The following is a 17,348-nucleotide window of genomic DNA, read 5'->3' as shown; positions in this document are numbered from 1 at the left end:
AATTCCACTTTGTTCCCTCCCTCCAGCCACTGGTATATTTAGGAATTTGACTACTTTAGATACCTTAGATACGTGGAATCATGTTATTTGTTCTTGTTGTGACTAACATTTCACTAAGCATAATGGCCTCAAAGTTCAGCCATATTGTAGCATGTAACAATTTCCTTCCTTTTTAAGGTTGCATAGTATTCTAAAGTATGCACATACCATATTTTGCTTATCCATTCATCTGTCAGTGGATATTTGGGTTGCTTCCACCTCTTGGCTATTGTAAAGAGTGCTGCTATAAACACGAGTGTGCCAATATCACTTTGAGACTGTGCCTTCAGTTCTTTTGGCTATATACTCAGACGTGAGATTGCTGGATCATATAGTAGTTTGATATTTAATTTTTTGAGGAATTGCTCTACTGTTTTCAAAGCAGTTGCACCATTTTACAATCCCATCAACTATAGACTGCTCCTGGATTTGATTCTTGCCAGTTGGGTGGCCTTGAGCAAGTTGTTTAACCTCAGTTTCCTCATCTATAAAATGGAGATAATCATAGTACTTCACAAGATCGCCCGCAGGATTTAAAAGAGAAACATGAGTATTTATATTTACTGTGTATGGTAAGTAACACATAGTAAAGCTTCAACAAATATTAGTAAATATTTGTTTTGTTTATTAAGCACCTACTATATGCCATCAATCTTTCCCAGCTTCAGGGTCTTTTCCAATGAGTCAGCTCTTGGCAAAAGAAGGGGGCGGTAGAGGATGAGATGGTCAGACAGCATCACTGACTCAATGGACATGAATTTGAGCAAACTCTGGGAGATAATGGAGGACAGAGGAGCCTGGCATACTGCAGTCCATGAAGTCAAAAGAGTTGGACACAACTTAGCGACTGAACAACAACAAATCACACTTCTAGTGCTATGTTGAGAATTCAGCAGTGAACAAGAGAGAAAAAGACCCCCGAGAAGATTACTTTCTAGTGACAGACAATAAATTGCAATAGGGACCCAGGAGAAAAGATAAGGTATGGGAAGGGAATGCAGGAGCTGCTTCAGACAGGAAGCAGGGGTCATGGGGTGGGGGCGCTGTATGAAGCTTTCAGAGGGGATATTTCACTGAGAGTAGCAGAAGAAACCATTCATGGAAGATTTGGAGAAGAGAGTTGGAGAGAGCAGGAATAGTATTTGTTTAGACCCTGAGGCAAGAAGGCTGGTTTTGTACAAGCAGCAGAAAGAACAGGATGGCTGTACGTGAGGGTTGTTGCGGTCGTGCAGTTGCTAGGTTGTGATCGACTCTGCGACCCCATGGGCTGCAGAGTCCTCTGTCCTCTCCTCTGTCCTTCACTATCTCCCAGAGTTCGGAAGTGGAAATTCGAGGGTAAGGGAGGCTGGAAATGACATCTGAGAGTTAGGAAGGAAAGGCCAATAGGGCCTTGTAGACCACAGTAAAGAGCTTGGGCCTTATTCTTAGGGGACTATGAAGACATCGGAGGGTTTTTATTGATAGTAGGTCCAGCACTCTTTGCTCTGGGGAGGAGTTGGTGTGCTTTCCGACAGCTGTGTTTTAGAGTTGCATGGTGCGTGTATGCTTAGTCGTGTCTGACTCTTCACAAGCCTATGGGCCATAGCTCCCCAGGTTCCTCTGTCCATGGCATTCTCCAGGCAAGGATACTGGAGTGGTTGCCATCTCCTCCTCCAGGGGATCCTCCCGACCCAGGTATTGAACCCAAATCTCCTGCGTCTCCCTGCACTGGCAGGTGGATTCTTTACTACTGAGCCACCTGGGAAGCCCCACGTTCTGGAGTTATGTGTAAATACATGCTTTAGGAAGAACTTCTCTGAGAATACCACATTGGTTACTCATGGGCTCCCCCTGGTGCAGTTGGTAGCTCAGTTTGTATGGTTTGGGATGAGCAAAAGCAAAGTAAATGAGCAACTGATCCCAAAGTAAATGAGCAATCTATCCTTTAAGACAACAAACATTTATTGGGTGCCCCCAACATGCCAAATTCTCTTCTGGTGCTGGCGTTTCTTCTGAAATACATCTGTGAACAAAACAGGAGCTCACATTCTGGTAAGAGGAGAATGGGGAGGGGAAGTCTGAGGGGTGGGAGTAGAGATGTTAAACCAAATTCACTAGCAAATTGTTGGACAGGATAACTGTTATTATAGAATAATTAAGTGAGGGAACTGGACTAGGAAGTTCAGGAAGTATGATAATGCTTCAATTTTAATTACAGTGTCTGGGGAAGTTTTCATTTAGAAGGTGACATCTGAACAAAGATGTAAAGGAAGCAATAGTGTGAATGATGCTGTTATCTGGAGGAAGAGCATTCTAGGCAGAGCGATCAGCAAGCACAAAGACCCAGAGTGTATGAGCAGATTAGAAAAATGGCAAAGAGGCCAGTGTGTCTAGAGAGGAGGGATAATGGAGAAAGTTGGAGATAAGGTTACTTGTACTGGGCAGTGTCAAATCTTGAGGGTCCTCTCAGCCTATATAAGGATTTCGGTTTTCACTTTAAACTAGGGATCCACTGGTGGAGGGACCTGATATGATTAAGGCTTTAACAGAAGCCCACTACTGCTGTGTTAATAGATCCTGGAAGGGCAAGGGTATAAAAACAGCAAATGGTCACACATTGACTGTAGCTTGTACCAACAGAGGCAGGAAATAGTCTGAATCTGGACAGATTTTTAAGACAAATTCTGCAGAATTTACAGATGAATAAGGTGTGGGGTGTGACAGACAGGAGTCAAGGACCTCGGTAAATGACATTCCTTAGTAAATTGCCATTCCTGAGTAAATTGCCATAGGAAAGAAAGTGAAGTCACTCAGTCATGTCTGACTCTTTGCGACCCCATGGACTGTAGCCTACCAGTTTCCTTCATCCATGAGATTTTCTAGGCAAGAATACTGGAGTGGGTTGCCATTTCCTTCTCCAGGAGATCTTCCCAACCCAGGGATTGAACCTGGGTCTCCCGCATTATAGGCAGATGCTTTACTGTCTGAGCCACCAGGGAAGTCTGGGAGATCAAAGAAGATACAGCCAAAAAATGTAGGAAAAAAAGTACTTCAGATGTGCATGTAATAGTACTTGTAGTGCTTAATTCTTCTGGACTTTGTGTTATTTTTGAAATTTTAAAAACTTGTAATTTGCGATTTCTTTTCTCACATTAGACATTCATTTTTTTATACCTAACACTGTTATTTGTAATTGTGAATTTCCTTAAAGAGAGTCCTCCAATTGAATAAACTTCGGGCCCCAACAAAACCTGAAATCAACCCTGCTCCTTGCCCATGATGGGGTAGTAATTTAAAGTTAACAAAGCATGTAAAAATTTTGTTTCTGATAAAATTATTACATAAAATATTGTGCACAAAATAGAAATGAACTGTAACCTCAATACAATATTATGAATAAACTGATACTGGGAATAAAACCATCCCCTTGGTCTAGCCTCCCAAGTGCCTTCCAGAACTTCCCAGCCATTCTTCCTTCACAGTTTTTCTAAATCTACCAAATATATCCAATATTTCACATTCGTTTTAGAGAGAGAGGGATTGCACGCATTTTAAAAAGATCTTCTTGAAACCTGAGTGCTGAGTATTTTTTTTAAGCGGGCAGCTTGTGCCTCAGCGGTACCTCGGCCTGGGCGTTGCATGAACCAGCCTATCCACACGCCAAGCACCACCTAGACACAGGGCGGGGCGTAACTGGGGGCCGGGGCTCCCAGGACGGCCGGGTGGGCGGAGTCTAGGCGCTTTCCCCGCCCCGCCCCCTGAGGCCTGACACATGCGCCCGAAAGCTTCTGGTGGAACGAGGTGTGGATTGTGTGATGACCCTGACCGCCGACTTCCGGTTCCTAGGGATGCGCATCCGGGTCACACTAACGCCGCCGTTTCCTCCAGCCGCTTGGTACTCCTGTGTGTTTGGACCAGTCCCCATGTCCAACTGTGGGGCCTCTGCAGCCTTTGGGTGAGTCTCCGCTGCCGACAGGGTCTGAGTGCAGCCGGTCGAGTAACAGCCTGTAGAGGGACGGTCAAGACTTGTGTCCCGGTCCCTGTGGGTGGGGATTCTCTTTGCCTGTCCCTTGTCCCTGCAGAGCCTCCTGAGCTCATTTCGTTCCTTTCTCCCACGCCGACCTCGCCTCTTTCACCTCAGTTTGAGCCTGTGTCGTCGCTGCTCACTTCTCGCCTTGCTCTTTTTCCTCCGCCTCATCCGCCTTTTAAAAACCTTGGTTTTCTTTCCTTTTGCTTCAGCGCTTCCCTGAGCCACTGCCTATCGGTTTTGCCCATATTCACTTTCGCACCTCTCCTCGCCGACCTGTGGTCTCAGGATCTTGCTGTGTTTTCACCCCTCAGGACGGCCCGCCCCCTCGTTGTGTTCACCCTGCTCCAACTGCGAAACTGAGCCTCTCTCAAGGGTCCTGGGTCTAGTTCCCCAACTTTCTTCACCCTTGACGCCTACCTCCTCTCGGGACGAGCAGGTGACATTTGTGTTTCGCCTGGGGTTCTCCCGCCTTTTCTTAGCTAGAGAAGGTCTTTGCCCAAGCCCCCATCTGGGCAGATTTACCCGGCCCGTGGGAAGTTTTCCTTAAGGCGCTAGGTCGGATTGAACTCTGGTAGCTTCCGTAGTTAGGAAACAACAAAGGCGTTCCCGGTTCTTCGCTGGAGCACAGTTGAGGGGGCTTCGCTAAAGCAGGCTAACAGGTGGCAAGCACGCGGAACTGCTGGCAGTGGGCCTTGTGTAGTCTTGTTAATCGACAGGTCATCAGGACGTTCTGTCATTTTCGTGTTCTCTATCCCATGAGAATGGATATGTACAGCTGAGGCAAAAATGCGGATGTTTTGAGACGATCGGCTCTGTTTTCTGTACGAATTTATAGAACAGTTGCTGTGACGGAGGACAGAGTTTCTTGGGAGATTATTAGCCCCAGATTTATAAGTTTATTGCCAAAAATTTTAGTGTGCTGTTACTGAAAAATTTTCTGCTTGAGGGTTAATTATAGTAATTTCAGAGTACTTTTTCTTTTGTTGAACTCAGCGTGCATATATCTTTGTCTATTGTATATTGTCTCTTCATTTTTACCGTATTGACAAGTTTTCTCTTTTTCTTCTTGTTTCTTCATAAACCAGACATTACAGTATTTGATTACTTAGCATGTTCTTCTGACTGTTTTTTCTTTACTGTTTTCACCTTCTTATTTACTAAACGGTTTCAGCCTTAGAACCATCTTTTTCTCATTTTTGAGGCTAAAGTTTCTTGTAAATTTCTTAAATGACTCTGTAGGCTCTTAGTCATCTCTGAATTGAAGGGATTGGTTTTAACAATAATTAGTGTTGTGTTTTCCAAAATTTGTTATCTGAGGTATGTTTTGAGACAGAGTTGGATAATTTTTATTTTTGTCTTTCCAGTGTTTATGGTGTATGTCTCACACCTGATTGTAAATGTTTTTGTGTGATCAGTTTTTGTATTCATATAAATTGTGCTCTCAAATTTAGTGCTTCAGTAAACAGAATAAATACAGCATTTAGTGTCTGCTTTTCTTTTGACTAATAAGTTGTAGAAAAGTGTCCCTCATTATATGAGACATATGCAAGCATAGCATAGACCTTGGCTTATTCCAAAATTGGGCTGATCCCTTAAGCTATTTTTAGCAAAAGACTTTGGAGCTTGGCCATATTAGTCCTAGAAGCCACAGAGAAGGACCCTTCTGGTTGGCTTGCAGGACTTTTTTTAAATACTGAGGAAAGCTCTTTTGACAGCTCCTTACTACTACCTCCTCCCCAGCACCTAACACTGGAAACTAGCTTCTGATCAGTCTGACCTCATCATTTCCCAGTCCTTAAAATCTAACCCCAATGAGTCTGGTCCGACACTCTGTGTTTCCTTATCTCCAGGTTGGTGGGCTCTCTTTTTTTTTTTTTTTTTTTGTACATACCTATACCCATATTTGGATTGATGCAGGGCTGTCTTTCAACCTTTTTCATTTCTGAACTTTTACATCTTCAGCATGTCTTAAGTTTAAAACCTCGATTGGTTACTATAGTTTACAGCTGGAGAGAACCATAGAGTTCAAACTTACCCTTCACTTTACAAAATAAGGAAATTAGGGTTTATTGGTGATGTTTTTTCCAAGGTCATTTTTCACAAAAGAAGTCCTTTTCATGCAACTAGAGAAATGGGTTTTAGTTCTATCAAAGCTGTAAGCTGGAAAGCACAATATTGTATTTAGTGGTTCATTTCAATAAATTTATGTCATAGGAATAGAAGTTTTGGGATAAGAAATCTACGATGCGGAATTTAAAATTCAAAGTGAAACTCGCTCAGTCATCTCCAACTTTTTGTGACCCCATGGACTATACAGTCCATGGAATTTTCCAGGCCAGAATACTGGAGTAGGTAGCCTTTCCCTTCTCCAGGAGATCTTCCCAACACAGGGACCAAACCCAGGTATCACGCATCGCAGGTGGATTCTTTACCAGCTGAGCCACAAAATTCAAGACTGAAGTCATTTTGCCTTCAAAGAGAGACTTCAGAAAGAAACTGTGTTGTGTGGAAGTAGAGATTGAAAAGTCTTAGGGAGTCTCTTTCTCTCTTTTCTTCTAAAATCACTTTGGCTTATTATGATATAAATTCTGCATGAAAGCCCTTACATGAAACTAATATCCTGTGATCTCATTGGAGCAGTTGTGTTCATGGTCCTGTTCTTTGTACAGAATAGTGATAGACTTTGCATTTACTGAAAAGCCTGCACCTCTTAACCTGCCAAAGGCAAAAAATACCACTGGAGACAACTTAGTGTATGTGTTTTTAAAGTTGAGCAGAGGAGTCACTGTTGGTTTTCCATAAAAATTTTTGCTTTAGTTTGGTAAAGTCTTAGTTTGTAAGCCTGTTCGCTCAATTTAAGGTAACATTTCTGCATATTAGTTTTTTGCCTGTAGGTTTTTTCTGTTTTGATTTTGTTTGACTTTTGATTTTGATATTCTGTCATTTTACCTGCTACTGCACTTTGTTTTACATACTTTAATTTTTATCCTTGAATCCTAGGATATGTTTTAAGGAAAACAACAGTTTTAAAAATTTTTGCAATGTCCTAGTGATTTGTACCTTGCAGTATGATGGTTCCTGTGATCTGCTTAAGCCACTCCATGGCTTCATTCTTTTTGATTTGCTTACAGACAAAAGGCTCGTAGAGCATCTTTTTTGGTGATTGTCTAAAAGATTTTTGTGTTCTGCATATAATACCAAGGTATTTTAACTTATGTGTGATTTAAATGGAGGAAGAATAAAAATAGTTCAAAATGTATTTAAGGTTATTAGGAATAGTTTTTTTTTTTTTCCCCTACATTCATTAAATTGGTTTATACCAAGGGACCAAATTGTTCTATTTATAGTAAAGTGAAAAAATAGGTGGACTTTCTGTCTGCTGATTAACTTAATACAGGTTTATGTTCTTGTACAGAATATATGGCTTAAGCTATAAATTGTCTTTTTGATATGTTTTATTTGCAGAGAACATAGCAAACAATGGAACAGCAGCAACATCATTATCTTGATATTTTTACTTGATCCCATTAACCCAAGTTCTGGAGTATCTAATTATTAAATGTGGAAATAATAAGGATATTTTCTCTATTATTTATAATATATTAAAAAAGATATTTGAAATATGGGCTTCATCAAATTTATCTTTGCTGTTTTTCCCCTTTTAAATATGTGGTAGTGTTTTATTTATTTATTTATTTATTGGTAAACTGCTTTTTTTTTTTAATTCATTAATTGCATTACAGATGGACATTTTTTTTTTCATTTATTTTTATTAGTTGAAAGCTAATTACTTTACAATATTGTAGTGGTTTTTGCCATACATTGACATGAATTAGCCGTGGATTTACATGTGTTCCTCATCCCGATCCCCCCTCCTGCCTCCCTCCCCATCCCATCCCTCTGGGTTGTGGTAGTGTTTTAAATCAGAAGAGGAATAGTAGTTAGTGCTGACCTGTTGTAAGTTAACAGATTGGCTCAAGGCAGTCCGTGCTTAATATCTTAGAGATCTTGCTACAGATTGTGTTGTTGGATGCACTTTAACTTATTAGCTTGGTTAATATCTGTACTAGGTAGATATGTCTTTATTCACCCTTGAAAATAGTAACAATCTTTGTAAGACATTCAGCAAAAACTTCTGATACCTACTGTGTAGTACAGTTATATCACATATATATAGACAGTTCATGCGAAGTAGGTCACATTATACAAGGCTGACATTTACACTTAGGTTCTGAATGTTACTTTATTTGTATATATCCGAATTAAAATACAAGAGTAAACATAACTTATATCACCAGGGTGTAGGGGGAAAAAATATTAGAATTAAAATAAGCTTTAATCCATCCTAGGAAAGTGTCACTTCTTATTAGTGCAATGGCATATGATTTTTTTTTTAAGTATTTTTATTTATTTATTGGCTGTGCTGGGTCTTCATTGCTGTGAGGACTTTTCTTCAGTTGGGGTGAGCGGGGGCTACTCTCTAGTTGGGGTGCCTGAGCTTCTTATCGCAGTGGCTTTCGTTGTTGAGGAGCCCCAGCTCAAGGGCAAGCGGGCTTTAGTAGTTGGGGCTCCAAGGCTCTAAAGCACAGGCTCAGCAGCTGTGGTCCGTGGGCTTAGTTGCTCTACGGCACGTGTTATCTTCCAGGACCTGGGATCAATCCGGTCTCCGCGTTGGCAGGCAGATGCTTTACCACTGAGCCACCAGGGAAGCCCCTGATTTTTTAAAGTAGGTTTTATGATATTTAATTTTAAAAATAATCAGTGATTTCACTATTTAAGGTTCTTACATTAATCTTTATTACAGCTTAATATATAGTCATGTTCTTTATACATATAATTAAATAATTTTCATTTGGAAAATTTTTTCACAACTGAACTGTGAAAATCTATAGTGTTAAAACAGTAATTTTTTTTTTAAAGCACATTTTATGTAGCACTTACTCTGTGCCAGGGATTACCGAGTGGTTTACTTATAATATTAACTCTTTTATCCTTACAACACTGTAAAGTAAGTACTATATTTATCTCCACTTACAAATGAGAAAACCAAGACACAGAAGTTACATAATTTGCCCAAAGTAACACAGCTAGTTGGCAGGAGAGCTGGATTTGAATTTAGATTTTGTAGCTCCAGAGTTCATGACCTTTTTGTACAGAGTTCTACTGGTTTAATGAGTTCTTCCTTCATAACAGTTAAAAAAATCCAATTTTTCTGAAACACAGAAGAATACTGCTTTTGGTTGGGAACTTTAAGGGTGGTTTTACCTGGTCGTTTTATAAATGCTGGCTTAAGGTAAATTGCAAACCATTTACTACCTAGGTTTTTTAGATGACAAAAACCACAAATCAAAGCAAATCATATCCATATCCTTCTCTCTTAAAAAATTATCATATGGAAGTTAATTACTTTTGAGGTAGTTGGAGAAAAGGGAGTTTAACAAAATGTATTCTCTATTACTAAAATGTTTACCTCTTGACATTAATTTTTTCACTTTCTCTGATCTGCAGAATATTAAATAAATTCATGTAATAGTCTTGAACTTTGAAATCTTACTGACCACAATATGAACTTAACAACTTTGAAGTATAAAACAGAAAACTAAAACTGAAATTTCTGACTTAACCTCTAGTCTCATTTCCAGATTTGGAAATTTGTGCAAAATTAAGTGCACCCATCTCTTCAGGACTACCGTATTTAGAGTAATACATTTAAATTAGTGTTTTTATTTTTACTTTAGAAAAGAGAACTGTTTCATAAAACAGTTCCTTTTTTAATTAAAAATGCAAATATTTAGAATATTGTTAATCATATTACTACTACTCTTTTGTGTGCTTTTATTATTTCCAAATTTAAAAATTTTGTTGCCTAAGGGAAGAAGATGATTTAATTGAGGTAATCTGAATGCCAGAGCCTGAAACTTATATGTGATGAGAAGTTATTTTTCTGAGTATTTTGAATATAACTGAGAATAATGGGATTTGGTTAACAAAAAAACTGCCTTGTTTCTGGTCAGAAGTGACACTTGGTTAGAGATACTGCCTATTTTAATTCTTATGTATTAACCCCCCTTATTAATACAGACATGTTAATTAAGTACACTGTTTTTTAATGGTAGCTTTTGTCTTGATTTTTTTTTCTCTTTGTCAGAAAAGTATTAGTATTGAAGTGAAAAGTATAAGCATTGCTATGGTGATTTACTTATGGTATTTAGAATGTTCTTTACTTTGATTTAAACGTTTGATTTTTATTTCAAAAGGGGCTTTCTTTTATATGTGGGTTTTATAATCAGTTTGTTTTCTAATTTCAACAATTTTCTTTCACCTGAAATTTAATAATGTAGCAATTACTGAATTTAGGAAAATTGGCAGTTTGTGCTGTCAGCACTGTTACTATGGGAATAAATTAGAATGATTAGCTCTTAGGTGAAATTGAATTTATTCTTTAGTTTCCATAGTAGTTGAAGAAGATTTAGGTCAGATTCACCTGTTGTTCCTTTTTTCAAAATAAGAGGGCATTTTAATTTAGCACAATGATGTTAATTTTTTCCTACTAGATTGATGATATTTATGATAATCGTACTCTCTTTACTGACAGCATAATCCAAAATGTGTGTGTGATTTTTTTTTTCTTGAAATATTTCAGAATTTAGAGAACAAAAGGCAAAAGGAGAAGTGGGCAGCAGAGGATAAGATGGTTAGATAGTATCACCGACTCAATGGACTTGAATTTGAGCAAACTCCAGGAGGTAGTGAAGGAAAGGGGAGCCTGGCATGCTGCAGTCCATGGGATTGCAAGAGTCAGACACAACTTAGAGACTGAACAACAACTCAGGATACAAACTAGTGCATGTATATCTTATTAAAAACGTACCCTAGTGATTAATGTATTACTTCACTGAATTTTTCTAATTTGTTTTTCCTTTTCACCAGTTCTTAACTTTGCTACAGGTTCAGTTCAGTTCAGTCGCTCAGTCGTGTCCGACTTTGCGACCCCATGGACTGCAGCACGCCAGGCCTCCCTGACCATCCCCAACTCCCGGAGTTTACTCAAACTGATGTCCATTGAATCGGTGATGCCATCCAACCATCTCATCCTCTGTTGTCCCCTTAGATAACACTGAAAAATAAATGTTCTTGAGAGTGAGTTCTATAGCTTTTGCTTATGTACCATCTGTTGTATTGGTGTGGTGTTTAATAGACAAACTGAAACTATTTATCTCATTTCTGTGTACCTCCTGTTAGTATATATTCATTCAGTGTTGGTACCTCTCATTCTGTGAAATTGTTGTTTATTTGGAATAATTGTGATAAACTATTGATTCTTACCCAGATGGTTCGTTTTCCCCTTTTTGTTCATTTTCAGAGGCTTGCCTTAAAAAAGACTAATTTAGAGAATCATTAAAATTTTGAATGTTTTATCATGCGTACCTTGAAGTGGATATTTTTCTCCTATTTAATTAGTCTTTTTTTTTTTTTCTTCTTAATCTTTGGGTAAAATGGCATTCAAACTTTTTTGATCACAACCCACTATAATATGCATTTTTCATTGTTATCCAGTACTTATACACATATATGTACATACTGATACTTAAAATTGAAAGAAGTTTCATGAAACAATATTTATCTTTAATGTTGGTAATGCATTATAATTTTTAATTTAATTTTAGTTTTGTTTAATTGCATTGGGCTTCCCTAGTGGCTCAATGGTGAAGAATTTACCTGCAATGCAAGAGTCACAGGAGACAGAGGTTTGATTCCTGGGTTGGGAAGATCCTCTAGAGAAGGAAATGGCAACCTACTCCAGTATTCTTGCCTGGAGAATCCTAAGAACAGAGGAACCTGGCAGGTTACCGTCCATGGGATCGGGTCACAAGAGTCAGACACAACTTAGCGACTAAACCACCACCAGTTGCATTTCACTCAAAACAAACTATTAATATCCACTAAATGGGTATGATAATCTAATAATGCATTGAACCTACAGTTTGAAAAGTTCTAGTGACTACTAGATTTTTTTTACCAGTATAAAATTTTTTTGGAATTGAAGATGTTTGGGTTTATTAGGTTTTTTCACCGAAATGTATCTTGATTCTCTTAAGCTTTTAATTGAAATAATTGTGCAGAGCAGTTGATAGAAGGAGACCTTGTTTATTGTTTCTGTCACCTCTGTCTTAGGCACATCATTTAAAAAAACTGCAGTAATATCATGATGTTGACACTGCTTTGGTAGTATGTAGAGGTTCTATCATTAGACTCCTTTTCTAGTTTCCATCTAACAGTCAAAGTTTAGTTTGATTAAATTGCTTTTACAAACTTTACTTCTGCTCTTGGCAACTGGTCAAAAGGTTACAAAGCTGCTTTATTCTGCTTTTTTCTGGCCCCCATCCAGTCTTTAAACCAAGAACAGAGAAAGGAGGAGTGAAGCAGTTTGCTCCTGTGTATATAGTCATGTGAAAGCAACACGACTGAAAAGTCTTTAGGGTTTGTTATAGTGGATTTATTTATTATCCCTGTTCATTTCCTGTAATCATAAAAGGGAAATATGGTAGAGATATCAACAGTTCCTAGCATATCACAGCTATTAGAGTGAGGCAGGGTCAGCATGCAGACTCTACTGTTTTTACCATTATCTCCTCTTAGCTGGTAATGAGCACTTACTATGTGCCAGGCACTATTTAAAGTACTTCACTTGTTGTATTAACTCATATTTCCCAAGGAGGCCTTGGAGAAGAACAAGAGTGAGAAACGATAAAGAAGAAAACTGGCCTTTTTAGTATCTTCTTATTACCTAACTTGTGAATTTTGGCCGTTTATGACTATAGCAGGGCATAGCATACATTTTCAGTTTGATCAGCTTTTTAAAATCATTAATCCTGTCTTTAGTGTTCCAAACTGAGGCACACAGCTGTGGTTTAAAACCTCAGACTCTGAAGCTAGGCTGCCTGGGCTTGAATTCCAGGTTGATGAGTTACTGTCTGTGCTATAGTTTTCTCATCTCTTAAATGGTAATAATAATAAATAATGCATATCTTAGAGACTTATTGAGAGAATTAAATGAGTTGATATACATAAAGTACTTAGAACAGCGCCTGACCCATAAAACAAATTACGTGAATGTTAGCTATTAATAATGCACAGTTGAATCTCCTGAAAGTATTTGTGACCATGATGAGTTCATATCATTAAGTAACAGGACATGTTTTACATTCAGTGTTCTCTTGCCCAGGAGCTTGACAGTAGCTCTCCTTGAGGACTTGGAAGTTCTTGTGTGGTGTTGGAATCAAAGCCAGTGACAAAGGTTATGAGCTGCAGACCCATTCTGTTCCCTGTCTCACAGGAATCGCTTGTTACATGGACCTTACCTTTAATAATATTAATATTTTGCCCTTTGAAAAACTAAGGAACTAGTAATTAATTGACTTTCACTCAAGACCAATTTTCTGTCCTGAGTCTGTTAAAGAAAAACAAAAAACTGTTTTTCTTTAACAGTTACATTATGCTAACTGTGTGCCAGACACTATTCTAAGAGTTTTACAGATATTAACTCATTTGAACCCATTACAAGCTTTTGAGAAAGACATAGTATTTTTCCCATTTTACAGATGAAGTAAATGAGGCTCAGGAAAGTTAAATAACTTGTCTAAGCTCCCACACCACTCATCAGTGCCAGAACTGGGATTTAAAGATAAGTAGTCAGACTCCATGGAGAAGGAAATGGCAACCCACTCCAGTGTTCTTGCCTAGAGAATCCCATGGACAGTGGAGCCTGGCAGGCCATGGTCCATAGGGTTGCAGAGAGTCGGACACAACTGAAGTGACTAAGCGCGCACAGTCAGACTCCAGAGTTCATGCTCCAAGCTTGCCAAATCTGCCTCTTAAGGAGGTGAATTATGTTGAAAAAGGTAAAATAACAAGTGTTAAAACTTACTTCACTATTCTTTACTCTCTCCACTGAATGATTGGGTGATGATACATTGGCATTATGGGTGATGATGTTTGGGCTGATGGATTTTTGAAGGAGCAAATAAATTTGAAGTAAAATATTAATAAAAGATCTGAACCTAGATTTTATAGTTCTGACAGCTAAAGATTTATGTTTCAAAAGACTCAGTTCTGTTAATACAATATGTAGTAAATTTTGTTTGAATACTGGAGAGCTGATTAATAGATGTGATGGGTAGATATATAGAATGCTATATAGGATTTTGAGTTTAGAAAATGGATAAGGTATAAATTTTTCTGTATACCTGGAAGCAACACATTTATAGAACATTCATGTTGAAGAATACCATGGATCAGGCCATAGCACCTATAGAAAAATATGTGATTCTTTTAGAAATGTTAACTTTAGATTAAAGGAGGGTAGAAATAAAGTGTTGAGGCTGAGAGTTCTGTGGAGTCTGGATCTCCACACATAGAGAAATTCATGCTTTGTGAATGACATGACATGTTACTGAAGAGAGATTCAAAGAGGGTTGGAAGGAATGTAGCAGACCTGTTGGATTATTATTAAGGTCACTTTGACACTAATTCAGATTATCTCATCCCTTCTCAATACTTTCTACTGTGGTTTTGGAATTTTTCCTGTGGAATACTATCTCCCAATTTTATTGGAAGCTTGTGGGGAAAAGTTTGTGTTAATTTTTATTAAAAATTATTTTACAGACAACTTGAAAGGATGATTTTCCAAGAAGTAAGGTTAGAAATTGTAAAAACAATTTTTCTTAGAGAATCTATTCCTGATAAAATATTTTTCCTATTAAGAATTTGGTACAACCTAAATGTGTGTGGTTTTTTTTTTTTTTTTAATTCTTTCTCAGTTCTGATTAGTGTATTTAGTGTAAAGTTACTGTAAATATTCCTTCAGCTGACAATACCATGATACATTAGTCAGTCATGCCTCCCAGTAAAGTAGCCAGAAGAATTCACCAGCTTTACCACAGTCAGTTGACTGGGCTGTTTATTTACAGGAGTTAACCAATGTGATGATGGCTTTTGTACGTCCACATAAAGGCCACGGGGAAGGTGTCGTTTCCAGTTTTCTTGGCCACAGAAATGTGATTTGTGCTGATGCCTAAATTGTGAGAGCTGAAGGGCTCTCTTATGGTTACTTTAAAGGGAACCTTAAGGACAGGTGAGTATAGGTCTGCTGGATATTTGTGTCTGCTTCAGCAGGACTCCAGGGTACAGAGGACTCTTCAGTGGTTGTGTTAATGGGTAAGTTAGATAAGTTTTTTTTACGAGGTAGTACTTGAGAAAGGTTGCCATCAGCTGGTGAGACTTTAGTGAATTTCTAATTGGATTGATAGGAGAAGAAATCATGCCATAAAGTATATGCAGAAGTTTCAGAAATATACCAGACTCTGAGTAAAAGAATATGCAGAATGGAAGGGGGCCTGGAGGTTCATCAGTTTCCTGGCTTTTTTCTCTTGATTTTGAGCATCTGGTGTTTGTCTCCTGGATAAAACCCAGAGAAATGCTTTCGAAACATATAAAACAATCTGCCCGGGGAGGGCTTACTTTATAGTCTCTCTTCTCCCAGTGGCATTTGGCATATATAAATCAAATCACATCATTCTCTTGCTTGAAGCACCCGTTACCTCCTCCCCAAACTGCTTATCATGTGTTACAAGGCTGCGTGTCATCTCCCCAGTTGCCTGCTTCTCAGGACTCATTTCCTGTCACCTACAACTTGCAAAAGTCAGCCTTTTTGCTATTTCTCAAAAGTGCTAGGTTGTTACCCTTTTACTCTCTTTACATTTGTTGCCTTCTGAAAGCCCTCCTTTAGTCTTTTTATAGCTTTCTGCTTTGCATTATTCCCTGCTTTGCTTAAATGTTACCACTTCAGAGAAATTAACACTTAATCTGAAATAGCTCCCCTGTAGTCATGCTCTATACTTTACTTTATTTTCCAAAGAGTTATTACTTTGTGAAATTATATTACCTCATGCATTTGTTTATCTTCCTGTGAGAATACAAATTCCTTGAGGCTGGGGACTTTGGGTCCATCACTGCATTCCCGGCATCTACACTAGTGCCTGGCACTATCGTAGACACTCAATAATTATTTTATAAACGAATGAATGAATTTTGAGGTTAGAAAGAAGCAAGCAGTCTGAAGCAACTGTAGATTTCCACAACAAAAGCTGTAGAAGCAAAAAGCAAAGTGAGTAGCTAATTCCAGTGTTTCTTGCCCAGATAAAACTATGATAGGTATTCTCTAAAGTAGAGTCCTGGCATGGGAGACCAGATATATCCGTGGTAATTTACATGACATTCAGAAGAGGCAGAAATTCATATCCAGAAAGCAAGTGACCTGCAGACACTGCCTACCTGCCTCTTTGATAGTCACTAGACGTCAATGTATGTAACTAGAGCCTGTATATGATAATAGATGAACAAAGATTCTCAGCCACTCAGAGAAAACTGCTTAGTTGACACTCCTAACTACAAATATGAACTAATAATAACCTAGATTTATCAACCACTTACGGAAAATTAATACTGTGAAAGAGAGGTACCAAATGCATCCAGCACTAAAGGAAATAGTGAACAGTATGAATTTAGTATAATGTAATATTAATATAAAATACTAAATTTAGTATAATGTAATATAGATTTTAAAGGTAAGAATTATTCATAATTTCAGAGGAAATAAGGAAATATTGAAATTTTAAGATTCATAAAGGGTGAATAGCACATTAATAAATATAAAGATTGAGTGGAGTTCAAGTGCAGAGGATATCAACAATAATGGCAGAGTAAGAACCTCTGAAAATTTTCCATAAAAGCAATGAGGATACTGGCAAAAATAGTCAACTCTTTCAGGACTCTGAAAATTAACTACAGGCTTGCAGCAATCTGAATGTTTAGTCAAGAAAAATGGCTGAATCTCAGCAAAAGCAGTGAACTTTGTAGCATTTTAGCTTGCATTGTTCCCATTCTCTCTCTAGCTCCAGCCTTGGAAATCAACAGCCCACAGTCATGGTGAAAACTAGCAGCCTGGAAGCCACTGGAAGGGGCAGGACAAGAATGGAGCTCCTTCAAAGCCCTGTTCCCAGAGAAACATTATTATTTGACCTTCTGGTGGTTCCTTGAAAGACCTCATTTGCAAGACTGTATTTGACCTGAATGGGAACTCACCCTGTGCAAATAGCCTTTCCCCTCTCAAATTAGAGATAGTTATTGAACATCATGGATTCAGTACCAGAAAACAGATTCAGCAGTACGTTAAAATAATACTCTACAATGCAAGAGGTTCATCTCTGAACTAAGTGCATTATGCAGTTCAATATTCAGA

The 17,348-nt window shown here is 38.2% G+C and overlaps 1 protein-coding gene across 1 annotated transcript in view; it reads left to right on the top strand.

Moving 5' to 3' along the window:
• The first annotated feature begins 3,816 nt into the window (after window positions 1-3,816).
• The window catches only part of EYA3 (EYA transcriptional coactivator and phosphatase 3), an 88,836-nt gene continuing 75,304 nt past the window's right edge, over window positions 3,817-17,348 (top strand). Inside the window, exon 1 of the mRNA XM_061148349.1 lies at window positions 3,817-3,973. The gene's annotated coding sequence lies outside the window, so the exon portion shown is untranslated. The remainder of the gene's footprint in view (window positions 3,974-17,348) is intronic.

This window comes from Dama dama, chromosome 8 (assembly GCF_033118175.1).
Source record: "Dama dama isolate Ldn47 chromosome 8, ASM3311817v1, whole genome shotgun sequence".
NCBI lineage: Eukaryota > Metazoa > Chordata > Mammalia > Artiodactyla > Cervidae > Dama > Dama dama.
Note: the sequence above shows the minus strand (reverse complement) of the source record. Positions and strands in the feature narration are given on the sequence as shown.